Raw genomic sequence first — 20,000 nt, 5'->3', positions numbered from 1 at the left:
AGCAGCGTAGGGCCTGGTTAGTACCTGGATGGGAGACCGCCTGGGAATACCAGGTGCTGTAGGCTTTTGTCTTTTGCTCGGCTTCTTTTTCGGCTCAAATGGCCAGCTTGCCAAGCACCAATTGAAGTAGATTGAGGGCTCCAAAGAGAAGCGCCTACGGCCACATCACTCTGAATGCGCCCGATCTCGTCTGATCTCGGAAGCTAAGCAGCGTAGGGCCTGGTTAGTACCTGGATGGGAGACCGCCTGGGAATACCAGGTGCTGTAGGCTTTTGTCTTTTGCTCGGCTTCTTTTTCGGCTCAAATGGCCAGCTTGCCAAGCACCAATTGAAGTAGATTGAGGGCTCCAAAGAGAAGCGCCTACGGCCACATCACTCTGAATGCGCCCGATCTCGTCTGATCTCGGAAGCTAAGCAGCGTAGGGCCTGGTTAGTACCTGGATGGGAGACCGCCTGGGAATACCAGGTGCTGTAGGCTTTTGTCTTTTGCTCGGCTTCTTTTTCGGCTCAAATGGCCAGCTTGCCAAGCACCAATTGAAGTAGATTGAGGGCTCCAAAGAGAAGCGCCTACGGCCACATCACTCTGAATGCGCCCAATCTCGTCTGATCTCGGAAGCTAAGCAGCGTAGGGCCTGGTTAGTACCTGGATGGGAGACCGCCTGGGAATACCAGGTGCTGTAGGCTTTTGTCTTTTGCTCGGCTTCTTTTTCGGCTCAAATGGCCAGCTTGCCAAGCACCAATTGAAGTAGATTGAGGGCTCCAAAGAGAAGCGCCTACGGCCACATCACTCTGAATGCGCCCAATCTCGTCTGATCTCGGAAGCTAAGCAGCGTAGGGCCTGGTTAGTACCTGGATGGGAGACCGCCTGGGAATACCAGGTGCTGTAGGCTTTTGTCTTTTGCTCGGCTTCTTTTTCGGCTCAAATGGCCAGCTTGCCAAGCACCAATTGAAGTAGATTGAGGGCTCCAAAGAGAAGCGCCTACGGCCACATCACTCTGAATGCGCCCAATCTCGTCTGATCTCGGAAGCTAAGCAGCGTAGGGCCTGGTTAGTACCTGGATGGGAGACCGCCTGGGAATACCAGGTGCTGTAGGCTTTTGTCTTTTGCTCGGCTTCTTTTTCGGCTCAAATGGCCAGCTTGCCAAGCACCAATTGAAGTAGATTGAGGGCTCCAAAGAGAAGCGCCTACGGCCACATCACTCTGAATGCGCCCGATCTCGTCTGATCTCGGAAGCTAAGCAGCGTAGGGCCTGGTTAGTACCTGGATGGGAGACCGCCTGGGAATACCAGGTGCTGTAGGCTTTTGTCTTTTGCTCGGCTTCTTTTTCGGCTCAAATGGCCAGCTTGCCAAGCACCAATTGAAGTAGATTGAGGGCTCCAAAGAGAAGCGCCTACGGCCACATCACTCTGAATGCGCCCGATCTCGTCTGATCTCGGAAGCTAAGCAGCGTAGGGCCTGGTTAGTACCTGGATGGGAGACCGCCTGGGAATACCAGGTGCTGTAGGCTTTTGTCTTTTGCTCGGCTTCTTTTTCGGCTCAAATGGCCAGCTTGCCAAGCACCAATTGAAGTAGATTGAGGGCTCCAAAGAGAAGCGCCTACGGCCACATCACTCTGAATGCACCCGATCTCGTCTGATCTCGGAAGCTAAGCAGCGTAGGGCCTGGTTAGTACCTGGATGGGAGACCGCCTGGGAATACCAGGTGCTGTAGGCTTTTGTCTTTTGCTCGGCTTCTTTTTCGGCTCAAATGGCCAGCTTGCCAAGCACCAATTGAAGTAGATTGAGGGCTCCAAAGAGAAGCGCCTACGGCCACATCACTCTGAATGCGCCCAATCTCGTCTGATCTCGGAAGCTAAGCAGCGTAGGGCCTGGTTAGTACCTGGATGGGAGACCGCCTGGGAATACCAGGTGCTGTAGGCTTTTGTCTTTTGCTCGGCTTCTTTTTCGGCTCAAATGGCCAGCTTGCCAAGCACCAATTGAAGTAGATTGAGGGCTCCAAAGAGAAGCGCCTACGGCCACATCACTCTGAATGCGCCCGATCTCGTCTGATCTCGGAAGCTAAGCAGCGTAGGGCCTGGTTAGTACCTGGATGGGAGACCGCCTGGGAATACCAGGTGCTGTAGGCTTTTGTCTTTTGCTCGGCTTCTTTTTCGGCTCAAATGGCCAGCTTGCCAAGCACCAATTGAAGTAGATTGAGGGCTCCAAAGAGAAGCGCCTACGGCCACATCACTCTGAATGCGCCCGATCTCGTCTGATCTCGGAAGCTAAGCAGCGTAGGGCCTGGTTAGTACCTGGATGGGAGACCGCCTGGGAATACCAGGTGCTGTAGGCTTTTGTCTTTTGCTCGGCTTCTTTTTCGGCTCAAATGGCCAGCTTGCCAAGCACCAATTGAAGTAGATTGAGGGCTCCAAAGAGAAGCGCCTACGGCCACATCACTCTGAATGCGCCCAATCTCGTCTGATCTCGGAAGCTAAGCAGCGTAGGGCCTGGTTAGTACCTGGATGGGAGACCGCCTGGGAATACCAGGTGCTGTAGGCTTTTGTCTTTTGCTCGGCTTCTTTTTCGGCTCAAATGGCCAGCTTGCCAAGCACCAATTGAAGTAGATTGAGGGCTCCAAAGAGAAGCGCCTACGGCCACATCACTCTGAATGCGCCCAATCTCGTCTGATCTCGGAAGCTAAGCAGCGTAGGGCCTGGTTAGTACCTGGATGGGAGACCGCCTGGGAATACCAGGTGCTGTAGGCTTTTGTCTTTTGCTCGGCTTCTTTTTCGGCTCAAATGGCCAGCTTGCCAAGCACCAATTGAAGTAGATTGAGGGCTCCAAAGAGAAGCGCCTACGGCCACATCACTCTGAATGCGCCCAATCTCGTCTGATCTCGGAAGCTAAGCAGCGTAGGGCCTGGTTAGTACCTGGATGGGAGACCGCCTGGGAATACCAGGTGCTGTAGGCTTTTGTCTTTTGCTCGGCTTCTTTTTCGGCTCAAATGGCCAGCTTGCCAAGCACCAATTGAAGTAGATTGAGGGCTCCAAAGAGAAGCGCCTACGGCCACATCACTCTGAATGCGCCCGATCTCGTCTGATCTCGGAAGCTAAGCAGCGTAGGGCCTGGTTAGTACCTGGATGGGAGACCGCCTGGGAATACCAGGTGCTGTAGGCTTTTGTCTTTTGCTCGGCTTCTTTTTCGGCTCAAATGGCCAGCTTGCCAAGCACCAATTGAAGTAGATTGAGGGCTCCAAAGAGAAGCGCCTACGGCCACATCACTCTGAATGCGCCCAATCTCGTCTGATCTCGGAAGCTAAGCAGCGTAGGGCCTGGTTAGTACCTGGATGGGAGACCGCCTGGGAATACCAGGTGCTGTAGGCTTTTGTCTTTTGCTCGGCTTCTTTTTCGGCTCAAATGGCCAGCTTGCCAAGCACCAATTGAAGTAGATTGAGGGCTCCAAAGAGAAGCGCCTACGGCCACATCACTCTGAATGCGCCCGATCTCGTCTGATCTCGGAAGCTAAGCAGCGTAGGGCCTGGTTAGTACCTGGATGGGAGACCGCCTGGGAATACCAGGTGCTGTAGGCTTTTGTCTTTTGCTCGGCTTCTTTTTCGGCTCAAATGGCCAGCTTGCCAAGCACCAATTGAAGTAGATTGAGGGCTCCAAAGAGAAGCGCCTACGGCCACATCACTCTGAATGCGCCCGATCTCGTCTGATCTCGGAAGCTAAGCAGCGTAGGGCCTGGTTAGTACCTGGATGGGAGACCGCCTGGGAATACCAGGTGCTGTAGGCTTTTGTCTTTTGCTCGGCTTCTTTTTCGGCTCAAATGGCCAGCTTGCCAAGCACCAATTGAAGTAGATTGAGGGCTCCAAAGAGAAGCGCCTACGGCCACATCACTCTGAATGCGCCCAATCTCGTCTGATCTCGGAAGCTAAGCAGCGTAGGGCCTGGTTAGTACCTGGATGGGAGACCGCCTGGGAATACCAGGTGCTGTAGGCTTTTGTCTTTTGCTCGGCTTCTTTTTCGGCTCAAATGGCCAGCTTGCCAAGCACCAATTGAAGTAGATTGAGGGCTCCAAAGAGAAGCGCCTACGGCCACATCACTCTGAATGCGCCCAATCTCGTCTGATCTCGGAAGCTAAGCAGCGTAGGGCCTGGTTAGTACCTGGATGGGAGACCGCCTGGGAATACCAGGTGCTGTAGGCTTTTGTCTTTTGCTCGGCTTCTTTTTCGGCTCAAATGGCCAGCTTGCCAAGCACCAATTGAAGTAGATTGAGGGCTCCAAAGAGAAGCGCCTACGGCCACATCACTCTGAATGCGCCCGATCTCGTCTGATCTCGGAAGCTAAGCAGCGTAGGGCCTGGTTAGTACCTGGATGGGAGACCGCCTGGGAATACCAGGTGCTGTAGGCTTTTGTCTTTTGCTCGGCTTCTTTTTCGGCTCAAATGGCCAGCTTGCCAAGCACCAATTGAAGTAGATTGAGGGCTCCAAAGAGAAGCGCCTACGGCCACATCACTCTGAATGCGCCCGATCTCGTCTGATCTCGGAAGCTAAGCAGCGTAGGGCCTGGTTAGTACCTGGATGGGAGACCGCCTGGGAATACCAGGTGCTGTAGGCTTTTGTCTTTTGCTCGGCTTCTTTTTCGGCTCAAATGGCCAGCTTGCCAAGCACCAATTGAAGTAGATTGAGGGCTCCAAAGAGAAGCGCCTACGGCCACATCACTCTGAATGCGCCCAATCTCGTCTGATCTCGGAAGCTAAGCAGCGTAGGGCCTGGTTAGTACCTGGATGGGAGACCGCCTGGGAATACCAGGTGCTGTAGGCTTTTGTCTTTTGCTCGGCTTCTTTTTCGGCTCAAATGGCCAGCTTGCCAAGCACCAATTGAAGTAGATTGAGGGCTCCAAAGAGAAGCGCCTACGGCCACATCACTCTGAATGCGCCCGATCTCGTCTGATCTCGGAAGCTAAGCAGCGTAGGAGTACCTGGATGGGAGACCGCCTGGGAGTACCAGGTGCTGTAGGCTTTTGTCTTTTGCTCGGCTTCTTTTTCGGCTCAAATGGCCAGCTTGCCAAGCACCAATTGAAGTAGATTGAGGGCTCCAAAGAGAAGCGCCTACGGCCACATCACTCTGAATGCGCCCGATCTCGTCTGATCTCGGAAGCTAAGCAGCGTAGGGCCTGGTTAGTACCTGGATGGGAGACCGCCTGGGAATACCAGGTGCTGTAGGCTTTTGTCTTTTGCTCGGCTTCTTTTTCGGCTCAAATGGCCAGCTTGCCAAGCACCAATTGAAGTAGATTGAGGGCTCCAAAGAGAAGCGCCTACGGCCACATCACTCTGAATGCGCCCGATCTCGTCTGATCTCGGAAGCTAAGCAGCGTAGGGCCTGGTTAGTACCTGGATGGGAGACCGCCTGGGAATACCAGGTGCTGTAGGCTTTTGTCTTTTGCTCGGCTTCTTTTTCGGCTCAAATGGCCAGCTTGCCAAGCACCAATTGAAGTAGATTGAGGGCTCCAAAGAGAAGCGCCTACGGCCACATCACTCTGAATGCGCCCGATCTCGTCTGATCTCGGAAGCTAAGCAGCGTAGGGCCTGGTTAGTACCTGGATGGGAGACCGCCTGGGAATACCAGGTGCTGTAGGCTTTTGTCTTTTGCTCGGCTTCTTTTTCGGCTCAAATGGCCAGCTTGCCAAGCACCAATTGAAGTAGATTGAGGGCTCCAAAGAGAAGCGCCTACGGCCACATCACTCTGAATGCGCCCGATCTCGTCTGATCTCGGAAGCTAAGCAGCGTAGGGCCTGGTTAGTACCTGGATGGGAGACCGCCTGGGAATACCAGGTGCTGTAGGCTTTTGTCTTTTGCTCGGCTTCTTTTTCGGCTCAAATGGCCAGCTTGCCAAGCACCAATTGAAGTAGATTGAGGGCTCCAAAGAGAAGCGCCTACGGCCACATCACTCTGAATGCGCCCGATCTCGTCTGATCTCGGAAGCTAAGCAGCGTAGGGCCTGGTTAGTACCTGGATGGGAGACCGCCTGGGAATACCAGGTGCTGTAGGCTTTTGTCTTTTGCTCGGCTTCTTTTTCGGCTCAAATGGCCAGCTTGCCAAGCACCAATTGAAGTAGATTGAGGGCTCCAAAGAGAAGCGCCTACGGCCACATCACTCTGAATGCGCCCGATCTCGTCTGATCTCGGAAGCTAAGCAGCGTAGGGCCTGGTTAGTACCTGGATGGGAGACCGCCTGGGAATACCAGGTGCTGTAGGCTTTTGTCTTTTGCTCGGCTTCTTTTTCGGCTCAAATGGCCAGCTTGCCAAGCACCAATTGAAGTAGATTGAGGGCTCCAAAGAGAAGCGCCTACGGCCACATCACTCTGAATGCGCCCGATCTCGTCTGATCTCGGAAGCTAAGCAGCGTAGGGCCTGGTTAGTACCTGGATGTTAGACCGCCTGGGAATACCAGGTGCTGTAGGCTTTTGTCTTTTGCTCGGCTTCTTTTTCGGCTCAAATGGCCAGCTTGCCAAGCACCAATTGAAGTAGATTGAGGGCTCCAAAGAGAAGCGCCTACGGCAACATCACTCTGAATGCGCCTGATCTCGGAAGCTAAGCAGCGTAGGGCCTGGTTAGTACCTGGATGGGAGACCGCCTGGGAATACCAGGTGCTGTAGGCTTTTGTCTTTTGCTCGGCTTCTTTTTCGGCTCAAATGGCCAGCTTGCCAAGCACCAATTGAAGTAGATTGAGGGCTCCAAAGAGAAGCGCCTACGGCCACATCACTCTGAATGCGCCCGATCTCGTCTGATCTCGGAAGCTAAGCAGCGTAGGGCCTGGTTAGTACCTGGATGGGAGACCGCCTGGGAATACCAGGTGCTGTAGGCTTTTGTCTTTTGCTCGGCTTCTTTTTCGGCTCAAATGGCCAGCTTGCCAAGCACCAATTGAAGTAGATTGAGGGCTCCAAAGAGAAGCGCCTACGGCCACATCACTCTGAATGCGCCCGATCTCGTCTGATCTCGGAAGCTAAGCAGCGTAGGGCCTGGTTAGTACCTGGATGGGAGACCGCCTGGGAATACCAGGTGCTGTAGGCTTTTGTCTTTTGCTCGGCTTCTTTTTCGGCTCAAATGGCCAGCTTGCCAAGCACCAATTGAAGTAGATTGAGGGCTCCAAAGAGAAGCGCCTACGGCCGCATCACTCTGAATGCGCCCGATCTCGTCTGATCTCGGAAGCTAAGCAGCGTAGGGCCTGGTTAGTACCTGGATGGGAGACCGCCTGGGAATACCAGGTGCTGTAGGCTTTTGTCTTTTGCTCGGCTTCTTTTTCGGCTCAAATGGCCAGCTTGCCAAGCACCAATTGAAGTAGATTGAGGGCTCCAAAGAGAAGCGCCTACGGCCACATCACTCTGAATGCGCCCGATCTCGTCTGATCTCGGAAGCTAAGCAGCGTAGGGCCTGGTTAGTACCTGGATGGGAGACCGCCTGGGAATACCAGGTGCTGTAGGCTTTTGTCTTTTGCTCGGCTTCTTTTTCGGCTCAAATGGCCAGCTTGCCAAGCACCAATTGAAGTAGATTGAGGGCTCCAAAGAGAAGCGCCTACGGCCACATCACTCTGAATGCGCCCGATCTCGTCTGATCTCGGAAGCTAAGCAGCGTAGGGCCTGGTTAGTACCTGGATGGGAGACCGCCTGGGAATACCAGGTGCTGTAGGCTTTTGTCTTTTGCTCGGCTTCTTTTTCGGCTCAAATGGCCAGCTTGCCAAGCACCAATTGAAGTAGATTGAGGGCTCCAAAGAGAAGCGCCTACGGCCACATCACTCTGAATGCGCCCGATCTCGTCTGATCTCGGAAGCTAAGCAGCGTAGGGCCTGGTTAGTACCTGGATGGGAGACCGCCTGGGAATACCAGGTGCTGTAGGCTTTTGTCTTTTGCTCGGCTTCTTTTTCGGCTCAAATGGCCAGCTTGCCAAGCACCAATTGAAGTAGATTGAGGGCTCCAAAGAGAAGCGCCTACAGCCACATCACTCTGAATGCGCCCGATCTCGTCTGATCTCGGAAGCTAAGCAGCGTAGGGCCTGGTTAGTACCTGGATGGGAGACCGCCTGGGAATACCAGGTGCTGTAGGCTTTTGTCTTTTGCTCGGCTTCTTTTTCGGCTCAAATGGCCAGCTTGCCAAGCACCAATTGAAGTAGATTGAGGGCTCCAAAGAGAAGCGCCTACGGCCACATCACTCTGAATGCGCCCGATCTCGTCTGATCTCGGAAGCTAAGCAGCGTAGGAACTGGTTAGTACCTGGATGGGAGACCGCCTGGGAATACCAGGTGCTGTAGGCTTTTGTCTTTTGCTCGGCTTCTTTTTCGGCTCAAATGGCCAGCTTGCCAAGCACCAATTGAAGTAGATTGAGGGCTCCAAAGAGAAGCGCCTACGGCCACATCACTCTGAATGCGCCCGATCTCGTCTGATCTCGGAAGCTAAGCAGCGTAGGGCCTGGTTAGTACCTGGATGGGAGACCGCCTGGGAATACCAGGTGCTGTAGGCTTTTGTCTTTTGCTCGGCTTCTTTTTTGGCTCAAATGGCCAGCTTGCCAAGCACCAATTGAAGTAGATTGAGGGCTCCAAAGAGAAGCGCCTACGGCCACATCACTCTGAATGCGCCCGATCTCGTCTGATCTCGGAAGCTAAGCAGCGTAGGGCCTGGTTAGTACCTGGATGGGAGACCGCCTGGGAATACCAGGTGCTGTAGGCTTTTGTCTTTTGCTCGGCTTCTTTTTCGGCTCAAATGGCCAGCTTGCCAAGCACCAATTGAAGTAGATTGAGGGCTCCAAAGAGAAGCGCCTACGGCCACATCACTCTGAATGCGCCCGATCTCGTCTGATCTCGGAAGCTAAGCAGCGTAGGGCCTGGTTAGTACCTGGATGGGAGACCGCCTGGGAATACCAGGTGCTGTAGGCTTTTGTCTTTTGCTCGGCTTCTTTTTCGGCTCAAATGGCCAGCTTGCCAAGCACCAATTGAAGTAGATTGAGGGCTCCAAAGAGAAGCGCCTACGGCCACATCACTCTGAATGCGCCCGATCTCGTCTGATCTCGGAAGCTAAGCAGCGTAGGGCCTGGTTAGTACCTGGATGGGAGACCGCCTGGGAATACCAGGTGCTGTAGGCTTTTGTCTTTTGCTCGGCTTCTTTTTCGGCTCAAATGGCCAGCTTGCCAAGCACCAATTGAAGTAGATTGAGGGCTCCAAAGAGAAGCGCCTACGGCCACATCACTCTGAATGCGCCCGATCTCGTCTGATCTCGGAAGCTAAGCAGCGTAGGGCCTGGTTAGTACCTGGATGGGAGACCGCCTGGGAATACCAGGTGCTGTAGGCTTTTGTCTTTTGCTCGGCTTCTTTTTCGGCTCAAATGGCCAGCTTGCCAAGCACCAATTGAAGTAGATTGAGGGCTCCAAAGAGAAGCGCCTACGGCCACATCACTCTGAATGCGCCCGATCTCGTCTGATCTCGGAAGCTAAGCAGCGTAGGGCCTGGTTAGTACCTGGATGGGAGACCGCCTGGGAATACCAGGTGCTGTAGGCTTTTGTCTTTTGCTCGGCTTCTTTTTCGGCTCAAATGGCCAGCTTGCCAAGCACCAATTGAAGTAGATTGAGGGCTCCAAAGAGAAGCGCCTACGGCCACATCACTCTGAATGCGCCCGATCTCGTCTGATCTCGGAAGCTAAGCAGCGTAGGGCCTGGTTAGTACCTGGATGGGAGACCGCCTGGGAATACCAGGTGCTGTAGGCTTTTGTCTTTTGCTCGGCTTCTTTTTCGGCTCAAATGGCCAGCTTGCCAAGCACCAATTGAAGTAGATTGAGGGCTCCAAAGAGAAGCGCCTACGGCCACATCACTCTGAATGCGCCCGATCTCGTCTGATCTCGGAAGCTAAGCAGCGTAGGGCCTGGTTAGTACCTGGATGGGAGACCGCCTGGGAATACCAGGTGCTGTAGGCTTTTGTCTTTTGCTCGGCTTCTTTTTCGGCTCAAATGGCCAGCTTGCCAAGCACCAATTGAAGTAGATTGAGGGCTCCAAAGAGAAGCGCCTACGGCCACATCACTCTGAATGCGCCCGATCTCGTCTGATCTCGGAAGCTAAGCAGCGTAGGGCCTGGTTAGTACCTGGATGGGAGACCGCCTGGGAATACCAGGTGCTGTAGGCTTTTGTCTTTTGCTCGGCTTCTTTTTCGGCTCAAATGGCCAGCTTGCCAAGCACCAATTGAAGTAGATTGAGGGCTCCAAAGAGAAGCGCCTACGGCCACATCACTCTGAATGCGCCCGATCTCGTCTGATCTCGGAAGCTAAGCAGCGTAGGGCCTGGTTAGTACCTGGATGGGAGACCGCCTGGGAATACCAGGTGCTGTAGGCTTTTGTCTTTTGCTCGGCTTCTTTTTCGGCTCAAATGGCCAGCTTGCCAAGCACCAATTGAAGTAGATTGAGGGCTCCAAAGAGAAGCGCCTACGGCCACATCACTCTGAATGCGCCCGATCTCGTCTGATCTCGGAAGCTAAGCAGCGTAGGGCCTGGTTAGTACCTGGATGGGAGACCGCCTGGGAATACCAGGTGCTGTAGGCTTTTGTCTTTTGCTCGGCTTCTTTTTCGGCTCAAATGGCCAGCTTGCCAAGCACCAATTGAAGTAGATTGAGGGCTCCAAAGAGAAGCGCCTACGGCCACATCACTCTGAATGCGCCCGATCTCGTCTGATCTCGGAAGCTAAGCAGCGTAGGGCCTGGTTAGTACCTGGATGGGAGACCGCCTGGGAATACCAGGTGCTGTAGGCTTTTGTCTTTTGCTCGGCTTCTTTTTCGGCTCAAATGGCCAGCTTGCCAAGCACCAATTGAAGTAGATTGAGGGCTCCAAAGAGAAGCGCCTACGGCCACATCACTCTGAATGCGCCCGATCTCGTCTGATCTCGGAAGCTAAGCAGCGTAGGGCCTGGTTAGTACCTGGATGGAAGACCGCCTGGGAATACCAGGTGCTGTAGGCTTTTGTCTTTTGCTCGGCTTCTTTTTCGGCTCAAATGGCCAGCTTGCCAAGCACCAATTGAAGTAGATTGAGGGCTCCAAAGAGAAGCGCCTACGGCCACATCACTCTGAATGCGCCCGATCTCGTCTGATCTCGAAAGCTAAGCAGCGTAGGGCCTGGTTAGTACCTGGATGGGAGACCGCCTGGGAATACCAGGTGCTGTAGGCTTTTGTCTTTTGCTCGGCTTCTTTTTCGGCTCAAATGGCCAGCTTGCCAAGCACCAATTGAAGTAGATTGAGGGCTCCAAAGAGAAGCGCCTACGGCCACATCACTCTGAATGCGCCCGATCTCGTCTGATCTCGGAAGCTAAGCAGCGTAGGGCCTGGTTAGTACCTGGATGGGAGACCGCCTGGGAATACCAGGTGCTGTAGGCTTTTGTCTTTTGCTCGGCTTCTTTTTCGGCTCAAATGGCCAGCTTGCCAAGCACCAATTGAAGTAGATTGAGGGCTCCAAAGAGAAGCGCCTACGGCCACATCACTCTGAATGCGCCCGATCTCGTCTGATCTCGGAAGCTAAGCAGCGTAGGGCCTGGTTAGTACCTGGATGGGAGACCGCCTGGGAATACCAGGTGCTGTAGGCTTTTGTCTTTTGCTCGGCTTCTTTTTCGGCTCAAATGGCCAGCTTGCCAAGCACCAATTGAAGTAGATTGAGGGCTCCAAAGAGAAGCGCCTACGGCCACATCACTCTGAATGCGCCCGATCTCGTCTGATCTCGGAAGCTAAGCAGCGTAGGGCCTGGTTAGTACCTGGATGGGAGACCGCCTGGGAATACCAGGTGCTGTAGGCTTTTGTCTTTTGCTCGGCTTCTTTTTCGGCTCAAATGGCCAGCTTGCCAAGCACCAATTGAAGTAGATTGAGGGCTCCAAAGAGAAGCGCCTACGGCCACATCACTCTGAATGCGCACGATCTCGTCTGATCTCGGAAGCTAAGCAGCGTAGGGCCTGGTTAGTACCTGGATGGGAGACCGCCTGGGAATACCAGGTGCTGTAGGCTTTTGTCTTTTGCTCGGCTTCTTTTTCGGCTCAAATGGCCAGCTTGCCAAGCACCAATTGAAGTAGATTGAGGGCTCCAAAGAGAAGCGCCTACGGCCACATCACTCTGAATGCGCCCGATCTCGTCTGATCTCGGAAGCTAAGCAGCGTAGGGCCTGGTTAGTACCTGGATGGGAGACCGCCTGGGAATACCAGGTGCTGTAGGCTTTTGTCTTTTGCTCGGCTTCTTTTTCGGCTCAAATGGCCAGCTTGCCAAGCACCAATTGAAGTAGATTGAGGGCTCCAAAGAGAAGCGCCTACGGCCACATCACTCTGAATGCGCCCGATCTCGTCTGATCTCGGAAGCTAAGCAGCGTAGGGCCTGGTTAGTACCTGGATGGGAGACCGCCTGGGAATACCAGGTGCTGTAGGCTTTTGTCTTTTGCTCGGCTTCTTTTTCGGCTCAAATGGCCAGCTTGCCAAGCACCAATTGAAGTAGATTGAGGGCTCCAAAGAGAAGCGCCTACGGCCACATCACTCTGAATGCGCCCGATCTCGTCTGATCTCGGAAGCTAAGCAGCGTAGGGCCTGGTTAGTACCTGGATGGGAGACCGCCTGGGAATACCAGGTGCTGTAGGCTTTTGTCTTTTGCTCGGCTTCTTTTTCGGCTCAAATGGCCAGCTTGCCAAGCACCAATTGAAGTAGATTGAGGGCTCCAAAGAGAAGCGCCTACGGCCACATCACTCTGAATGCGCCCGATCTCGTCTGATCTCGGAAGCTAAGCAGCGTAGGGCCTGGTTAGTACCTGGATGGGAGACCGCCTGGGAATACCAGGTGCTGTAGGCTTTTGTCTTTTGCTCGGCTTCTTTTTCGGCTCAAATGGCCAGCTTGCCAAGCACCAATTGAAGTAGATTGAGGGCTCCAAAGAGAAGCGCCTACGGCCACATCACTCTGAATGCGCCCGATCTCGTCTGATCTCGGAAGCTAAGCAGCGTAGGGCCTGGTTAGTACCTGGATGGGAGACCGCCTGGGAATACCAGGTGCTGTAGGCTTTTGTCTTTTGCTCGGCTTCTTTTTCGGCTCAAATGGCCAGCTTGCCAAGCACCAATTGAAGTAGATTGAGGGCTCCAAAGAGAAGCGCCTACAGCCACATCACTCTGAATGCGCCCGATCTCGTCTGATCTCGGAAGCTAAGCAGCGTAGGGCCTGGTTAGTACCTGGATGGGAGACCGCCTGGGAATACCAGGTGCTGTAGGCTTTTGTCTTTTGCTCGGCTTCTTTTTCGGCTCAAATGGCCAGCTTGCCAAGCACCAATTGAAGTAGATTGAGGGCTCCAAAGAGAAGCGCCTACGGCCACATCACTCTGAATGCGCCCGATCTCGTCTGATCTCGGAAGCTAAGCAGCGTAGGGCCTGGTTAGTACCTGGATGGGAGACCGCCTGGGAATACCAGGTGCTGTAGGCTTTTGTCTTTTGCTCGGCTTCTTTTTCGGCTCAAATGGCCAGCTTGCCAAGCACCAATTGAAGTAGATTGAGGGCTCCAAAGAGAAGCGCCTACGGCCACATCACTCTGAATGCACCCGATCTCGTCTGATCTCGGAAGCTAAGCAGCGTAGGGCCTGGTTAGTACCTGGATGGGAGACCGCCTGGGAATACCAGGTGCTGTAGGCTTTTGTCTTTTGCTCGGCTTCTTTTTCGGCTCAAATGGCCAGCTTGCCAAGCACCAATTGAAGTAGATTGAGGGCTCCAAAGAGAAGCGCCTACGGCCACATCACTCTGAATGCGCCCGATCTCGTCTGATCTCGGAAGCTAAGCAGCGTAGGGCCTGGTTAGTACCTGGATGGGAGACCGCCTGGGAATACCAGGTGCTGTAGGCTTTTGTCTTTTGCTCGGCTTCTTTTTCGGCTCAAATGGCCAGCTTGCCAAGCACCAATTGAAGTAGATTGAGGGCTCCAAAGAGAAGCGCCTACGGCCACATCACTCTGAATGCGCCCGATCTCGTCTGATCTCGGAAGCTAAGCAGCGTAGGGCCTGGTTAGTACCTGGATGGGAGACCGCCTGGGAATACCAGGTGCTGTAGGCTTTTGTCTTTTGCTCGGCTTCTTTTTCGGCTCAAATGGCCAGCTTGCCAAGCACCAATTGAAGTAGATTGAGGGCTCCAAAGAGAAGCGCCTACGGCCACATCACTCTGAATGCGCCCGATCTCGTCTGATCTCGGAAGCTAAGCAGCGTAGGGCCTGGTTAGTACCTGGATGGGAGACCGCCTGGGAATACCAGGTGCTGTAGGCTTTTGTCTTTTGCTCGGCTTCTTTTTCGGCTCAAATGGCCAGCTTGCCAAGCACCAATTGAAGTAGATTGAGGGCTCCAAAGAGAAGCGCCTACGGCCACATCACTCTGAATGCGCCCGATCTCGTCTGATCTCGGAAGCTAAGCAGCGTAGGGCCTGGTTAGTACCTGGATGGGAGACCGCCTGGAATACCAGGTGCTGTAGGCTTTTGTCTTTTGCTCGGCTTCTTTTTCGGCTCAAATGGCCAGCTTGCCAAGCACCAATTGAAGTAGATTGAGGGCTCCAAAGAGAAGCGCCTACGGCCACATCACTCTGAATGCGCCCAATCTCGTCTGATCTCGGAAGCTAAGCAGCGTAGGGCCTGGTTAGTACCTGGATGGGAGACCGCCTGGGAATACCAGGTGCTGTAGGCTTTTGTCTTTTGCTCGGCTTCTTTTTCGGCTCAAATGGCCAGCTTGCCAAGCACCAATTGAAGTAGATTGAGGGCTCCAAAGAGAAGCGCCTACGGCCACATCACTCTGAATGCGCCCGATCTCGTCTGATCTCGGAAGCTAAGCAGCGTAGGGCCTGGTTAGTACCTGGATGGGAGACCGCCTGGGAATAGCAGGTGCTGTAGGCTTTTGTCTTTTGCTCGGCTTCTTTTTCGGCTCAAATGGCCAGCTTGCCAAGCACCAATTGAAGTAGATTGAGGGCTCCAAAGAGAAGCGCCTACGGCCACATCACTCTGAATGCGCCCGATCTCGTCTGATCTCGGAAGCTAAGCAGCGTAGGGCCTGGTTAGTACCTGGATGGGAGACCGCCTGGGAATAGCAGGTGCTGTAGGCTTTTGTCTTTTGCTCGGCTTCTTTTTCGGCTCAAATGGCCAGCTTGCCAAGCACCAATTGAAGTAGATTGAGGGCTCCAAGAGAAGCGCCTACGGCCACATCACTCTGAATGCGCCCGATCTCGTCTGATCTCGGAAGCTAAGCAGCGTAGGGCCTGGTTAGTACCTGGATGGGAGGACCGCCTGGGAATAGCAGGTGCTGTAGGCTTTTGTCTTTTGCTCGGCTTCTTTTTCGGCTCAAATGGCCAGCTTGCCAAGCACCAATTGAAGTAGATTGAGGGCTCCAATGAGAAGCGCCTACGGCCACATCACTCTGAATGCGCCCGATCTCGTCTGATCTCGGAAGCTAAGCAGCGTAGGGCCTGGTTAGTACCTGGATGGGAGACCGCCTGGGAATACCAGGTGCTGTAGACTTTTGTCTTTTGCTCGGCTTCTTTTTCGGCTCAAATGGCCAGCTTGCCAAGCACCAATTGAAGTAGATTGAGGGCTCCAAAGAGAAGCGCCTACGGCCACATCACTCTGAATGTGCCCGATCTCGTCTGATCTCGGAAGCTAAGCAGCGTAGGGCCTGGTTAGTACCTGGATGGGAGACCGCCTGGGAATACCAGGTGCTGTAGGCTTTTGTCTTTTGCTCGGCTTCTTTTTCGGCTCAAATGGCCAGCTTGCCAAGCACCAATTGAAGTAGATTGAGGGCTCCAAAGAGAAGCGCCTACGGCCACATCACTCTGAATGCGCCCGATCTCGTCTGATCTCGGGAAGCTAAGGCAGCGTAGGGCCTGGTTAGTACCTGGATGGGAGACCGCCTGGGAATACCAGGTGCTGTAGGCTTTTGTCTTTTGCTCGGCTTCTTTTTCGGCTCAAATGGCCAGCTTGCCAAGCACCAATTGAAGTAGATTGAGGGCTCCAAAGAGAAGCGCCTACGGCCACATCACTCTGAATGCGCCCGATCTCGTCTGATCTCGGAAGCTAAGCAGCGTAGGGCCTGGTTAGTACCTGGATGGGAGACCGCCTGGGAATACCAGGTGCTGTAGGCTTTTGTCTTTTGCTCGGCTTCTTTTTCGGCTCAAATGGCCAGCTTGCCAAGCACCAATTGAAGTAGATTGAGGGCTCCAAAGAGAAGCGCCTACGGCCACATCACTCTGAATGCGCCCGATCTCGTCTGATCTCGGAAGCTAAGCAGCGTAGGGCCTGGTTAGTACCTGGATGGGAGACCGCCTGGAATACCAGGTGCTGTAGGCTTTTGTCTTTTGCTCGGCTTCTTTTTCGGCTCAAATGGCCAGCTTGCCAAGCACCAATTGAAGTAGATTGAGGGCTCCAAAGAGAAGCACCTACGGCCACATCACTCTGAATGCGCCCGATCTCGTCTGATCTCGGAAGCTAAGCAGCGTAGGGCCTGGTTAGTACCTGGATGGGAGACCGCCTGGGAATACCAGGTGCTGTAGGCTTTTGTCTTTTGCTCGGCTTCTTTTTCGGCTCAAATGGCCAGCTTGCCAAGCACCAATTGAAGTAGATTGAGGGCTCCAAAGAGAAGCGCCTACAGCCACATCACTCTGAATGCGCCCGATCTCGTCTGATCTCGGAAGCTAAGCAGCGTAGGGCCTGGTTAGTACCTGGATGGGAGACCGCCTGGGAATACCAGGTGCTGTAGGCTTTTGTCTTTTGCTCGGCTTCTTTTTCGGCTCAAATGGCCAGCTTGCCAAGCACCAATTGAAGTAGATTGAGGGCTCCAAAGAGAAGCGCCTACGGCCACATCACTCTGAATGCGCCCGATCTCGTCTGATCTCGGAAGCTAAGCAGCGTAGGGCCTGGTTAGTACCTGGATGGGAGACCGCCTGGGAATACCAGGTGCTGTAGGCTTTTGTCTTTTGCTCGGCTTCTTTTTCGGCTCAAATGGCCCAGCTTGCCAAGCACCAATTGAAGTAGATTGAGGGCTCCAAAGAGAAGCGCCTACGGCCACATCACTCTGAATGCACCCGATCTCGTCTGATCTCGGAAGCTAAGCAGCGTAGGGCCTGGTTAGTACCTGGATGGGAGACCGCCTGGGAATACCAGGTGCTGTAGGCTTTTGTCTTTTGCTCGGCTTCTTTTTCGGCTCAAATGGCCAGCTTGCCAAGCACCAATTGAAGTAGATTGAGGCTCCAAAGAGAAGCGCCTACGGCCACATCACTCTGAATGCGCCCGATCTCGTTCTGATCTCGGAAGCTAAGCAGCGTAGGGCCTGGTTAGTACCTGGATGGGAGACCGCCTGGGAATACCAGGTGCTGTAGGCTTTTGTCTTTTGCTCGGCTTCTTTTTCGGCTCAAATGGCCAGCTTGCCAAGCACCAATTGAAGTAGATTGAGGGCTCCAAAGAGAAGCGCCTACGGCCACATCACTCTGAATGCGCCCGATCTCGTCTGATCTCGGAAGCTAAGCAGCGTAGGGCCTGGTTAGTACCTGGATGGGAGACCGCCTGGGAATACCAGGTGCTGTAGGCTTTTGTCTTTTGCTCGGCTTCTTTTTCGGCTCAAATGGCCAGCTTGCCAAGCACCAATTGAAGTAGATTGAGGGCTCCAAAGAGAAGCGCCTACGGCCACATCACTCTGAATGCGCCCGATCTCGTCTGATCTCGGAAGCTAAGCAGCGTAGGGCCTGGTTAGTACCTGGATGGGAGACCGCCTGGGAATACCAGGTGCTGTAGGCTTTTGTCTTTTTGCTCGGCTTCTTTTTCGGCTCAAATGGCCAGCTTGCCAAGCACCAATTGAAGTAGATTGAGGGCTCCAAAGAGAAGCGCCTACGGCCACATCACTCTGAATGCGCCCGATCTCGTCTGATCTCGGAAGCTAAGCAGCGTAGGGCCTGGTTAGTACCTGGATGGGAGACCGCCTGGGAATACCAGGTGCTGTAGGCTTTTGTCTTTTGCTCGGCTTCTTTTTCGGCTCAAATGGCCAGCTTGCCAAGCACCAATTGAAGTAGATTGAGGGCTCCAAAGAGAAGCGCCTACGGCCACATCACTCTGAATGCGCCCAATCTCGTCTGATCTCGGAAGCTAAGCAGCGTAGGCCTGGTTAGTACCTGGATGGGAGACCGCCTGGGAATACCAGGTGCTGTAGGCTTTTGTCTTTTGCTCGGCTTCTTTTTCGGCTCAAATGGCCAGCTTGCCAAGCACCAATTGAAGTAGATTGAGGGCTCCAAAGAGAAGCGCCTACGGCCACATCACTCTGAATGCGCCCGATCTCGTCTGATCTCGGAAGCTAAGCAGCGTAGGGCCTGGTTAGTACCTGGATGGGAGACCGCCTGGGAATAGCAGGTGCTGTAGGCTTTGTCTTTTGCTCGGCTTCTTTTTCGGCTCAAATGGCCAGCTTGCCAAGCACCAATTGAAGTAGATTGAGGGCTCCAAAGAGAAGCGCCTACGGCCACATCACTCTGAATGCGCCCGATCTCGTCTGATCTCGGAAGCTAAGCAGCGTAGGGCCTGGTTAGTACCTGGATGGGAGACCGCCTGGAATAGCAGGTGCTGTAGGCTTTTGTCTTTTGCTCGGCTTCTTTTTCGGCTCAAATGGCCAGCTTGCCAAGCACCAATTGAAGTAGATTGAGGCTCCAAAGAGAAGCGCCTACGGCCACATCACTCTGAATGCGCCCGATCTCGTCTGATCTCGGAAGCTAAGCAGCGTAGGGCCTGGTTAGTACCTGGATGGGAGACCGCCTGGGAATAGCAGGTGCTGTAGGCTTTTGTCTTTTGCTCGGCTTCTTTTTCGGCTCAAATGGCCAGCTTGCCAAGCACCAATTGAAGTAGATTGAGGGCTCCAAAGAGAAGCGCCTACGGCCACATCACTCTGAATGCGCCCGATCTCGTCTGATCTCGGAAGCTAAGCAGCGTAGGGCCTGGTTAGTACCTGGATGGGAGACCGCCTGGGAATACCAGGTGCTGTAGACTTTTGTCTTTTGCTCGGCTTCTTTTTCGGCTCAAATGGCCAGCTTGCCAAGCACCAATTGAAGTAGATTGAGGGCTCCAAAGAGAAGCGCCTACGGCCACATCACTCTGAATGTGCCCGATCTCGTCTGATCTCGGAAGCTAAGCAGCGTAGGGCCTGGTTAGTACCTGGATGGGAGACCGCCTGGAATACAGGTGCTGTAGGCTTTTGTCTTTTGCTCGGCTTCTTTTTCGGCTCAAATGGCCAGCTTGCCAAGCACCAATTTGAAGTAGATTGAGGGCTCCAAAGAGAAGCGCCTACGGCCACATCACTCTGAATGCGCCCGATCTCGTCTGATCTCGGAAGCTAAGCAGCGTAGGGCCTGGTTAGTACCTGGATGGGAGACCGCCTGGGAATACCAGGTGCTGTAGGCTTTTGTCTTTTGCTCGGCTTCTTTTTCGGCTCAAATGGCCAGCTTGCCAAGCACCAATTGAAGTAGATTGAGGGCTCCAAAGAGAAGCGCCTACGGCCACATCACTCTGAATGCGCCCGATCTCGTCTGATCTCGGAAGCTAAGCAGCGTAGGGCCTGGTTAGTACCTGGATGGGAGACCGCCTGGGAATACCAGGATCTCGCTGTAGGCTTTTGTCTTTTGCTCGGCTTCTTTTTCGGCTCAAATGGCCAGCTTGCCAAGCACCAATTGAAGTAGATTGAGGGCTCCAAAGAGAAGCGCCTACGGCCACATCACTCTGAATGCGCCCGATCTCGTCTGATCTCGGAAGCTAAGCAGCGTAGGGCCTGGTTAGTACCTGGATGGGAGACCGCCTGGGAATACCAGGTGCTGTAGGCTTTTGTCTTTTGCTCGGCTTCTTTTTCGGCTCAAATGGCCAGCTTGCCAAGCACCAATTGAAGTAGATTGAGGGCTCCAAAGAGAAGCGCCTACGGCCACATCACTCTGAATGCGCCCGATCTCGTCTGATCTCGGAAGCTAAGCAGCGTAGGGCCTGGTTAGTACCTGGATGGGAG

The 20,000-nt window shown here is 53.7% G+C and overlaps 88 non-coding genes and 9 pseudogenes across 88 annotated transcripts in view; all 97 read left to right on the top strand.

The window, feature by feature from the left end:
• Positions 1-65, top strand: part of LOC149427874 (5S ribosomal RNA) — a 119-nt gene extending 54 nt beyond the window's left edge. Inside the window, exon 1 of the ribosomal RNA XR_016311201.1 lies at positions 1-65. This exon is cut by the window's left edge and continues 54 nt beyond it. This is a non-coding gene — a ribosomal RNA (5S ribosomal RNA).
• Positions 66-152: 87 nt separating this feature from the next.
• On the top strand, positions 153-271 carry LOC149427873 (5S ribosomal RNA). The gene has a single exon (XR_016310934.1). It is a non-coding gene; the product is annotated as a 5S ribosomal RNA (ribosomal RNA).
• An 87-nt stretch (positions 272-358) lies between these two features.
• On the top strand, positions 359-477 carry LOC149427872 (5S ribosomal RNA). The gene has a single exon (XR_016310933.1). It is a non-coding gene; the product is annotated as a 5S ribosomal RNA (ribosomal RNA).
• Positions 478-564: 87 nt separating this feature from the next.
• LOC149427871 (5S ribosomal RNA) lies at positions 565-683 on the top strand. The gene has a single exon (XR_016311137.1). It is a non-coding gene; the product is annotated as a 5S ribosomal RNA (ribosomal RNA).
• Positions 684-770: 87 nt separating this feature from the next.
• LOC149427870 (5S ribosomal RNA) lies at positions 771-889 on the top strand. Its single transcript, XR_016311136.1, has one exon. It is a non-coding gene; the product is annotated as a 5S ribosomal RNA (ribosomal RNA).
• An 87-nt stretch (positions 890-976) lies between these two features.
• Positions 977-1,095, top strand: LOC149427869 (5S ribosomal RNA). Its single transcript, XR_016311135.1, has one exon. It is a non-coding gene; the product is annotated as a 5S ribosomal RNA (ribosomal RNA).
• An 87-nt stretch (positions 1,096-1,182) lies between these two features.
• Positions 1,183-1,301, top strand: LOC149427868 (5S ribosomal RNA). The gene has a single exon (XR_016310932.1). It is a non-coding gene; the product is annotated as a 5S ribosomal RNA (ribosomal RNA).
• Positions 1,302-1,388: 87 nt separating this feature from the next.
• Positions 1,389-1,507, top strand: LOC149427867 (5S ribosomal RNA). The gene has a single exon (XR_016310931.1). It is a non-coding gene; the product is annotated as a 5S ribosomal RNA (ribosomal RNA).
• Positions 1,508-1,594: 87 nt separating this feature from the next.
• LOC149427866 (5S ribosomal RNA) lies at positions 1,595-1,713 on the top strand. Its single transcript, XR_016311146.1, has one exon. It is a non-coding gene; the product is annotated as a 5S ribosomal RNA (ribosomal RNA).
• Positions 1,714-1,800: 87 nt separating this feature from the next.
• On the top strand, positions 1,801-1,919 carry LOC149427865 (5S ribosomal RNA). Its single transcript, XR_016311134.1, has one exon. It is a non-coding gene; the product is annotated as a 5S ribosomal RNA (ribosomal RNA).
• An 87-nt stretch (positions 1,920-2,006) lies between these two features.
• Positions 2,007-2,125, top strand: LOC149427864 (5S ribosomal RNA). Its single transcript, XR_016310930.1, has one exon. It is a non-coding gene; the product is annotated as a 5S ribosomal RNA (ribosomal RNA).
• An 87-nt stretch (positions 2,126-2,212) lies between these two features.
• LOC149427863 (5S ribosomal RNA) lies at positions 2,213-2,331 on the top strand. The gene has a single exon (XR_016310928.1). It is a non-coding gene; the product is annotated as a 5S ribosomal RNA (ribosomal RNA).
• Positions 2,332-2,418: 87 nt separating this feature from the next.
• LOC149427862 (5S ribosomal RNA) lies at positions 2,419-2,537 on the top strand. Its single transcript, XR_016311133.1, has one exon. It is a non-coding gene; the product is annotated as a 5S ribosomal RNA (ribosomal RNA).
• An 87-nt stretch (positions 2,538-2,624) lies between these two features.
• LOC149427861 (5S ribosomal RNA) lies at positions 2,625-2,743 on the top strand. The gene has a single exon (XR_016311132.1). It is a non-coding gene; the product is annotated as a 5S ribosomal RNA (ribosomal RNA).
• An 87-nt stretch (positions 2,744-2,830) lies between these two features.
• Positions 2,831-2,949, top strand: LOC149427860 (5S ribosomal RNA). The gene has a single exon (XR_016311131.1). It is a non-coding gene; the product is annotated as a 5S ribosomal RNA (ribosomal RNA).
• Positions 2,950-3,036: 87 nt separating this feature from the next.
• Positions 3,037-3,155, top strand: LOC149427859 (5S ribosomal RNA). Its single transcript, XR_016310927.1, has one exon. It is a non-coding gene; the product is annotated as a 5S ribosomal RNA (ribosomal RNA).
• An 87-nt stretch (positions 3,156-3,242) lies between these two features.
• LOC149427858 (5S ribosomal RNA) lies at positions 3,243-3,361 on the top strand. The gene has a single exon (XR_016311130.1). It is a non-coding gene; the product is annotated as a 5S ribosomal RNA (ribosomal RNA).
• An 87-nt stretch (positions 3,362-3,448) lies between these two features.
• LOC149427857 (5S ribosomal RNA) lies at positions 3,449-3,567 on the top strand. Its single transcript, XR_016310926.1, has one exon. It is a non-coding gene; the product is annotated as a 5S ribosomal RNA (ribosomal RNA).
• Positions 3,568-3,654: 87 nt separating this feature from the next.
• On the top strand, positions 3,655-3,773 carry LOC149427856 (5S ribosomal RNA). Its single transcript, XR_016310925.1, has one exon. It is a non-coding gene; the product is annotated as a 5S ribosomal RNA (ribosomal RNA).
• Positions 3,774-3,860: 87 nt separating this feature from the next.
• On the top strand, positions 3,861-3,979 carry LOC149427855 (5S ribosomal RNA). Its single transcript, XR_016311128.1, has one exon. It is a non-coding gene; the product is annotated as a 5S ribosomal RNA (ribosomal RNA).
• An 87-nt stretch (positions 3,980-4,066) lies between these two features.
• On the top strand, positions 4,067-4,185 carry LOC149427854 (5S ribosomal RNA). The gene has a single exon (XR_016311127.1). It is a non-coding gene; the product is annotated as a 5S ribosomal RNA (ribosomal RNA).
• An 87-nt stretch (positions 4,186-4,272) lies between these two features.
• LOC149427853 (5S ribosomal RNA) lies at positions 4,273-4,391 on the top strand. The gene has a single exon (XR_016310924.1). It is a non-coding gene; the product is annotated as a 5S ribosomal RNA (ribosomal RNA).
• An 87-nt stretch (positions 4,392-4,478) lies between these two features.
• Positions 4,479-4,597, top strand: LOC149427852 (5S ribosomal RNA). The gene has a single exon (XR_016311219.1). It is a non-coding gene; the product is annotated as a 5S ribosomal RNA (ribosomal RNA).
• An 87-nt stretch (positions 4,598-4,684) lies between these two features.
• LOC149427851 (5S ribosomal RNA) lies at positions 4,685-4,803 on the top strand. The gene has a single exon (XR_016311126.1). It is a non-coding gene; the product is annotated as a 5S ribosomal RNA (ribosomal RNA).
• An 87-nt stretch (positions 4,804-4,890) lies between these two features.
• Positions 4,891-5,001, top strand: LOC149427850 (5S ribosomal RNA; annotated as a pseudogene).
• Positions 5,002-5,088: 87 nt separating this feature from the next.
• On the top strand, positions 5,089-5,207 carry LOC149427849 (5S ribosomal RNA). Its single transcript, XR_016311218.1, has one exon. It is a non-coding gene; the product is annotated as a 5S ribosomal RNA (ribosomal RNA).
• An 87-nt stretch (positions 5,208-5,294) lies between these two features.
• On the top strand, positions 5,295-5,413 carry LOC149427848 (5S ribosomal RNA). The gene has a single exon (XR_016311217.1). It is a non-coding gene; the product is annotated as a 5S ribosomal RNA (ribosomal RNA).
• Positions 5,414-5,500: 87 nt separating this feature from the next.
• Positions 5,501-5,619, top strand: LOC149427847 (5S ribosomal RNA). Its single transcript, XR_016311216.1, has one exon. It is a non-coding gene; the product is annotated as a 5S ribosomal RNA (ribosomal RNA).
• Positions 5,620-5,706: 87 nt separating this feature from the next.
• Positions 5,707-5,825, top strand: LOC149427846 (5S ribosomal RNA). Its single transcript, XR_016311215.1, has one exon. It is a non-coding gene; the product is annotated as a 5S ribosomal RNA (ribosomal RNA).
• An 87-nt stretch (positions 5,826-5,912) lies between these two features.
• On the top strand, positions 5,913-6,031 carry LOC149427845 (5S ribosomal RNA). The gene has a single exon (XR_016311212.1). It is a non-coding gene; the product is annotated as a 5S ribosomal RNA (ribosomal RNA).
• An 87-nt stretch (positions 6,032-6,118) lies between these two features.
• LOC149427844 (5S ribosomal RNA) lies at positions 6,119-6,237 on the top strand. Its single transcript, XR_016311211.1, has one exon. It is a non-coding gene; the product is annotated as a 5S ribosomal RNA (ribosomal RNA).
• An 87-nt stretch (positions 6,238-6,324) lies between these two features.
• Positions 6,325-6,443, top strand: LOC149427843 (5S ribosomal RNA; annotated as a pseudogene).
• Positions 6,444-6,530: 87 nt separating this feature from the next.
• On the top strand, positions 6,531-6,639 carry LOC149427842 (5S ribosomal RNA; annotated as a pseudogene).
• Positions 6,640-6,726: 87 nt separating this feature from the next.
• LOC149427841 (5S ribosomal RNA) lies at positions 6,727-6,845 on the top strand. The gene has a single exon (XR_016311210.1). It is a non-coding gene; the product is annotated as a 5S ribosomal RNA (ribosomal RNA).
• Positions 6,846-6,932: 87 nt separating this feature from the next.
• Positions 6,933-7,051, top strand: LOC149427840 (5S ribosomal RNA). Its single transcript, XR_016311209.1, has one exon. It is a non-coding gene; the product is annotated as a 5S ribosomal RNA (ribosomal RNA).
• An 87-nt stretch (positions 7,052-7,138) lies between these two features.
• Positions 7,139-7,257, top strand: LOC149427839 (5S ribosomal RNA). The gene has a single exon (XR_016311114.1). It is a non-coding gene; the product is annotated as a 5S ribosomal RNA (ribosomal RNA).
• Positions 7,258-7,344: 87 nt separating this feature from the next.
• On the top strand, positions 7,345-7,463 carry LOC149427838 (5S ribosomal RNA). Its single transcript, XR_016311208.1, has one exon. It is a non-coding gene; the product is annotated as a 5S ribosomal RNA (ribosomal RNA).
• Positions 7,464-7,550: 87 nt separating this feature from the next.
• On the top strand, positions 7,551-7,669 carry LOC149427837 (5S ribosomal RNA). The gene has a single exon (XR_016311206.1). It is a non-coding gene; the product is annotated as a 5S ribosomal RNA (ribosomal RNA).
• Positions 7,670-7,756: 87 nt separating this feature from the next.
• On the top strand, positions 7,757-7,875 carry LOC149427836 (5S ribosomal RNA). Its single transcript, XR_016311205.1, has one exon. It is a non-coding gene; the product is annotated as a 5S ribosomal RNA (ribosomal RNA).
• An 87-nt stretch (positions 7,876-7,962) lies between these two features.
• LOC149427835 (5S ribosomal RNA) lies at positions 7,963-8,081 on the top strand. Its single transcript, XR_016311080.1, has one exon. It is a non-coding gene; the product is annotated as a 5S ribosomal RNA (ribosomal RNA).
• An 87-nt stretch (positions 8,082-8,168) lies between these two features.
• LOC149427834 (5S ribosomal RNA) lies at positions 8,169-8,287 on the top strand. Its single transcript, XR_016311194.1, has one exon. It is a non-coding gene; the product is annotated as a 5S ribosomal RNA (ribosomal RNA).
• An 87-nt stretch (positions 8,288-8,374) lies between these two features.
• Positions 8,375-8,493, top strand: LOC149427833 (5S ribosomal RNA). The gene has a single exon (XR_016311204.1). It is a non-coding gene; the product is annotated as a 5S ribosomal RNA (ribosomal RNA).
• An 87-nt stretch (positions 8,494-8,580) lies between these two features.
• Positions 8,581-8,699, top strand: LOC149427832 (5S ribosomal RNA). Its single transcript, XR_016311203.1, has one exon. It is a non-coding gene; the product is annotated as a 5S ribosomal RNA (ribosomal RNA).
• An 87-nt stretch (positions 8,700-8,786) lies between these two features.
• LOC149427831 (5S ribosomal RNA) lies at positions 8,787-8,905 on the top strand. The gene has a single exon (XR_016311202.1). It is a non-coding gene; the product is annotated as a 5S ribosomal RNA (ribosomal RNA).
• An 87-nt stretch (positions 8,906-8,992) lies between these two features.
• On the top strand, positions 8,993-9,111 carry LOC149427830 (5S ribosomal RNA). Its single transcript, XR_016311200.1, has one exon. It is a non-coding gene; the product is annotated as a 5S ribosomal RNA (ribosomal RNA).
• Positions 9,112-9,198: 87 nt separating this feature from the next.
• LOC149427829 (5S ribosomal RNA) lies at positions 9,199-9,317 on the top strand. The gene has a single exon (XR_016311199.1). It is a non-coding gene; the product is annotated as a 5S ribosomal RNA (ribosomal RNA).
• Positions 9,318-9,404: 87 nt separating this feature from the next.
• Positions 9,405-9,523, top strand: LOC149427828 (5S ribosomal RNA). The gene has a single exon (XR_016311198.1). It is a non-coding gene; the product is annotated as a 5S ribosomal RNA (ribosomal RNA).
• An 87-nt stretch (positions 9,524-9,610) lies between these two features.
• LOC149427827 (5S ribosomal RNA) lies at positions 9,611-9,729 on the top strand. Its single transcript, XR_016311197.1, has one exon. It is a non-coding gene; the product is annotated as a 5S ribosomal RNA (ribosomal RNA).
• Positions 9,730-9,816: 87 nt separating this feature from the next.
• On the top strand, positions 9,817-9,935 carry LOC149427826 (5S ribosomal RNA). Its single transcript, XR_016311196.1, has one exon. It is a non-coding gene; the product is annotated as a 5S ribosomal RNA (ribosomal RNA).
• Positions 9,936-10,022: 87 nt separating this feature from the next.
• LOC149427825 (5S ribosomal RNA) lies at positions 10,023-10,141 on the top strand. The gene has a single exon (XR_016311195.1). It is a non-coding gene; the product is annotated as a 5S ribosomal RNA (ribosomal RNA).
• An 87-nt stretch (positions 10,142-10,228) lies between these two features.
• On the top strand, positions 10,229-10,347 carry LOC149427824 (5S ribosomal RNA). Its single transcript, XR_016311185.1, has one exon. It is a non-coding gene; the product is annotated as a 5S ribosomal RNA (ribosomal RNA).
• Positions 10,348-10,434: 87 nt separating this feature from the next.
• On the top strand, positions 10,435-10,553 carry LOC149427823 (5S ribosomal RNA). The gene has a single exon (XR_016311174.1). It is a non-coding gene; the product is annotated as a 5S ribosomal RNA (ribosomal RNA).
• An 87-nt stretch (positions 10,554-10,640) lies between these two features.
• On the top strand, positions 10,641-10,759 carry LOC149427822 (5S ribosomal RNA). The gene has a single exon (XR_016311163.1). It is a non-coding gene; the product is annotated as a 5S ribosomal RNA (ribosomal RNA).
• An 87-nt stretch (positions 10,760-10,846) lies between these two features.
• LOC149427821 (5S ribosomal RNA) lies at positions 10,847-10,965 on the top strand. Its single transcript, XR_016311109.1, has one exon. It is a non-coding gene; the product is annotated as a 5S ribosomal RNA (ribosomal RNA).
• Positions 10,966-11,052: 87 nt separating this feature from the next.
• Positions 11,053-11,171, top strand: LOC149427820 (5S ribosomal RNA). The gene has a single exon (XR_016311123.1). It is a non-coding gene; the product is annotated as a 5S ribosomal RNA (ribosomal RNA).
• Positions 11,172-11,258: 87 nt separating this feature from the next.
• On the top strand, positions 11,259-11,377 carry LOC149427819 (5S ribosomal RNA). The gene has a single exon (XR_016311152.1). It is a non-coding gene; the product is annotated as a 5S ribosomal RNA (ribosomal RNA).
• Positions 11,378-11,464: 87 nt separating this feature from the next.
• Positions 11,465-11,583, top strand: LOC149427818 (5S ribosomal RNA). Its single transcript, XR_016311140.1, has one exon. It is a non-coding gene; the product is annotated as a 5S ribosomal RNA (ribosomal RNA).
• An 87-nt stretch (positions 11,584-11,670) lies between these two features.
• Positions 11,671-11,789, top strand: LOC149427817 (5S ribosomal RNA). Its single transcript, XR_016311129.1, has one exon. It is a non-coding gene; the product is annotated as a 5S ribosomal RNA (ribosomal RNA).
• Positions 11,790-11,876: 87 nt separating this feature from the next.
• On the top strand, positions 11,877-11,995 carry LOC149427816 (5S ribosomal RNA). The gene has a single exon (XR_016311124.1). It is a non-coding gene; the product is annotated as a 5S ribosomal RNA (ribosomal RNA).
• Positions 11,996-12,082: 87 nt separating this feature from the next.
• Positions 12,083-12,201, top strand: LOC149427815 (5S ribosomal RNA). The gene has a single exon (XR_016311118.1). It is a non-coding gene; the product is annotated as a 5S ribosomal RNA (ribosomal RNA).
• Positions 12,202-12,288: 87 nt separating this feature from the next.
• On the top strand, positions 12,289-12,407 carry LOC149427814 (5S ribosomal RNA). The gene has a single exon (XR_016311107.1). It is a non-coding gene; the product is annotated as a 5S ribosomal RNA (ribosomal RNA).
• Positions 12,408-12,494: 87 nt separating this feature from the next.
• Positions 12,495-12,613, top strand: LOC149427813 (5S ribosomal RNA). The gene has a single exon (XR_016311096.1). It is a non-coding gene; the product is annotated as a 5S ribosomal RNA (ribosomal RNA).
• An 87-nt stretch (positions 12,614-12,700) lies between these two features.
• LOC149427812 (5S ribosomal RNA) lies at positions 12,701-12,819 on the top strand. The gene has a single exon (XR_016311085.1). It is a non-coding gene; the product is annotated as a 5S ribosomal RNA (ribosomal RNA).
• An 87-nt stretch (positions 12,820-12,906) lies between these two features.
• LOC149427811 (5S ribosomal RNA) lies at positions 12,907-13,025 on the top strand. Its single transcript, XR_016311074.1, has one exon. It is a non-coding gene; the product is annotated as a 5S ribosomal RNA (ribosomal RNA).
• Positions 13,026-13,112: 87 nt separating this feature from the next.
• Positions 13,113-13,231, top strand: LOC149427810 (5S ribosomal RNA). The gene has a single exon (XR_016311079.1). It is a non-coding gene; the product is annotated as a 5S ribosomal RNA (ribosomal RNA).
• Positions 13,232-13,318: 87 nt separating this feature from the next.
• LOC149427809 (5S ribosomal RNA) lies at positions 13,319-13,437 on the top strand. Its single transcript, XR_016311063.1, has one exon. It is a non-coding gene; the product is annotated as a 5S ribosomal RNA (ribosomal RNA).
• An 87-nt stretch (positions 13,438-13,524) lies between these two features.
• Positions 13,525-13,643, top strand: LOC149427808 (5S ribosomal RNA). The gene has a single exon (XR_016311034.1). It is a non-coding gene; the product is annotated as a 5S ribosomal RNA (ribosomal RNA).
• An 87-nt stretch (positions 13,644-13,730) lies between these two features.
• Positions 13,731-13,849, top strand: LOC149427807 (5S ribosomal RNA). The gene has a single exon (XR_016311052.1). It is a non-coding gene; the product is annotated as a 5S ribosomal RNA (ribosomal RNA).
• Positions 13,850-13,936: 87 nt separating this feature from the next.
• On the top strand, positions 13,937-14,055 carry LOC149427806 (5S ribosomal RNA). Its single transcript, XR_016311040.1, has one exon. It is a non-coding gene; the product is annotated as a 5S ribosomal RNA (ribosomal RNA).
• Positions 14,056-14,142: 87 nt separating this feature from the next.
• Positions 14,143-14,261, top strand: LOC149427805 (5S ribosomal RNA). The gene has a single exon (XR_016311028.1). It is a non-coding gene; the product is annotated as a 5S ribosomal RNA (ribosomal RNA).
• An 87-nt stretch (positions 14,262-14,348) lies between these two features.
• On the top strand, positions 14,349-14,466 carry LOC149427804 (5S ribosomal RNA). Its single transcript, XR_016311189.1, has one exon. It is a non-coding gene; the product is annotated as a 5S ribosomal RNA (ribosomal RNA).
• An 87-nt stretch (positions 14,467-14,553) lies between these two features.
• On the top strand, positions 14,554-14,672 carry LOC149427803 (5S ribosomal RNA). Its single transcript, XR_016311125.1, has one exon. It is a non-coding gene; the product is annotated as a 5S ribosomal RNA (ribosomal RNA).
• An 87-nt stretch (positions 14,673-14,759) lies between these two features.
• Positions 14,760-14,878, top strand: LOC149427802 (5S ribosomal RNA). The gene has a single exon (XR_016311119.1). It is a non-coding gene; the product is annotated as a 5S ribosomal RNA (ribosomal RNA).
• Positions 14,879-14,965: 87 nt separating this feature from the next.
• On the top strand, positions 14,966-15,084 carry LOC149427801 (5S ribosomal RNA). The gene has a single exon (XR_016311117.1). It is a non-coding gene; the product is annotated as a 5S ribosomal RNA (ribosomal RNA).
• Positions 15,085-15,170: 86 nt separating this feature from the next.
• LOC149427800 (5S ribosomal RNA) lies at positions 15,171-15,290 on the top strand (annotated as a pseudogene).
• Positions 15,291-15,377: 87 nt separating this feature from the next.
• LOC149427799 (5S ribosomal RNA) lies at positions 15,378-15,496 on the top strand. Its single transcript, XR_016311113.1, has one exon. It is a non-coding gene; the product is annotated as a 5S ribosomal RNA (ribosomal RNA).
• Positions 15,497-15,583: 87 nt separating this feature from the next.
• On the top strand, positions 15,584-15,702 carry LOC149427798 (5S ribosomal RNA). The gene has a single exon (XR_016311108.1). It is a non-coding gene; the product is annotated as a 5S ribosomal RNA (ribosomal RNA).
• An 87-nt stretch (positions 15,703-15,789) lies between these two features.
• LOC149427797 (5S ribosomal RNA) lies at positions 15,790-15,910 on the top strand (annotated as a pseudogene).
• Positions 15,911-15,997: 87 nt separating this feature from the next.
• On the top strand, positions 15,998-16,116 carry LOC149427796 (5S ribosomal RNA). The gene has a single exon (XR_016311017.1). It is a non-coding gene; the product is annotated as a 5S ribosomal RNA (ribosomal RNA).
• Positions 16,117-16,203: 87 nt separating this feature from the next.
• Positions 16,204-16,321, top strand: LOC149427795 (5S ribosomal RNA). Its single transcript, XR_016311188.1, has one exon. It is a non-coding gene; the product is annotated as a 5S ribosomal RNA (ribosomal RNA).
• An 87-nt stretch (positions 16,322-16,408) lies between these two features.
• Positions 16,409-16,527, top strand: LOC149427794 (5S ribosomal RNA). Its single transcript, XR_016311110.1, has one exon. It is a non-coding gene; the product is annotated as a 5S ribosomal RNA (ribosomal RNA).
• Positions 16,528-16,614: 87 nt separating this feature from the next.
• LOC149427793 (5S ribosomal RNA) lies at positions 16,615-16,733 on the top strand. Its single transcript, XR_016311078.1, has one exon. It is a non-coding gene; the product is annotated as a 5S ribosomal RNA (ribosomal RNA).
• Positions 16,734-16,820: 87 nt separating this feature from the next.
• Positions 16,821-16,939, top strand: LOC149427792 (5S ribosomal RNA). Its single transcript, XR_016311006.1, has one exon. It is a non-coding gene; the product is annotated as a 5S ribosomal RNA (ribosomal RNA).
• Positions 16,940-17,027: 88 nt separating this feature from the next.
• LOC149427791 (5S ribosomal RNA) lies at positions 17,028-17,146 on the top strand. Its single transcript, XR_016310923.1, has one exon. It is a non-coding gene; the product is annotated as a 5S ribosomal RNA (ribosomal RNA).
• An 86-nt stretch (positions 17,147-17,232) lies between these two features.
• On the top strand, positions 17,233-17,352 carry LOC149427790 (5S ribosomal RNA). Its single transcript, XR_016311077.1, has one exon. It is a non-coding gene; the product is annotated as a 5S ribosomal RNA (ribosomal RNA).
• An 87-nt stretch (positions 17,353-17,439) lies between these two features.
• On the top strand, positions 17,440-17,558 carry LOC149427789 (5S ribosomal RNA). Its single transcript, XR_016310995.1, has one exon. It is a non-coding gene; the product is annotated as a 5S ribosomal RNA (ribosomal RNA).
• An 87-nt stretch (positions 17,559-17,645) lies between these two features.
• Positions 17,646-17,764, top strand: LOC149427788 (5S ribosomal RNA). The gene has a single exon (XR_016310984.1). It is a non-coding gene; the product is annotated as a 5S ribosomal RNA (ribosomal RNA).
• An 88-nt stretch (positions 17,765-17,852) lies between these two features.
• Positions 17,853-17,971, top strand: LOC149427787 (5S ribosomal RNA). The gene has a single exon (XR_016310973.1). It is a non-coding gene; the product is annotated as a 5S ribosomal RNA (ribosomal RNA).
• An 87-nt stretch (positions 17,972-18,058) lies between these two features.
• LOC149427786 (5S ribosomal RNA) lies at positions 18,059-18,176 on the top strand (annotated as a pseudogene).
• Positions 18,177-18,263: 87 nt separating this feature from the next.
• LOC149427785 (5S ribosomal RNA) lies at positions 18,264-18,382 on the top strand. Its single transcript, XR_016311116.1, has one exon. It is a non-coding gene; the product is annotated as a 5S ribosomal RNA (ribosomal RNA).
• An 86-nt stretch (positions 18,383-18,468) lies between these two features.
• Positions 18,469-18,586, top strand: LOC149427784 (5S ribosomal RNA; annotated as a pseudogene).
• An 86-nt stretch (positions 18,587-18,672) lies between these two features.
• On the top strand, positions 18,673-18,791 carry LOC149427783 (5S ribosomal RNA). The gene has a single exon (XR_016311115.1). It is a non-coding gene; the product is annotated as a 5S ribosomal RNA (ribosomal RNA).
• Positions 18,792-18,878: 87 nt separating this feature from the next.
• LOC149427782 (5S ribosomal RNA) lies at positions 18,879-18,997 on the top strand. The gene has a single exon (XR_016311112.1). It is a non-coding gene; the product is annotated as a 5S ribosomal RNA (ribosomal RNA).
• Positions 18,998-19,084: 87 nt separating this feature from the next.
• Positions 19,085-19,201, top strand: LOC149427781 (5S ribosomal RNA; annotated as a pseudogene).
• An 88-nt stretch (positions 19,202-19,289) lies between these two features.
• On the top strand, positions 19,290-19,408 carry LOC149427780 (5S ribosomal RNA). Its single transcript, XR_016310962.1, has one exon. It is a non-coding gene; the product is annotated as a 5S ribosomal RNA (ribosomal RNA).
• Positions 19,409-19,495: 87 nt separating this feature from the next.
• LOC149427779 (5S ribosomal RNA) lies at positions 19,496-19,618 on the top strand (annotated as a pseudogene).
• Positions 19,619-19,705: 87 nt separating this feature from the next.
• Positions 19,706-19,824, top strand: LOC149427778 (5S ribosomal RNA). Its single transcript, XR_016310951.1, has one exon. It is a non-coding gene; the product is annotated as a 5S ribosomal RNA (ribosomal RNA).
• The last annotated feature ends 176 nt before the right edge of the window (positions 19,825-20,000 follow it).

This window comes from Staurois parvus, unplaced genomic scaffold (genome assembly GCF_062004578.1).
Source record: "Staurois parvus isolate SC_StPar_1 unplaced genomic scaffold, SC_StPar_1.0 ptg003476l, whole genome shotgun sequence".
Classification (NCBI taxonomy): Eukaryota; Metazoa; Chordata; class Amphibia; order Anura; family Ranidae; genus Staurois; species Staurois parvus.
Note: the sequence above shows the minus strand (reverse complement) of the source record. Positions and strands in the feature narration are given on the sequence as shown.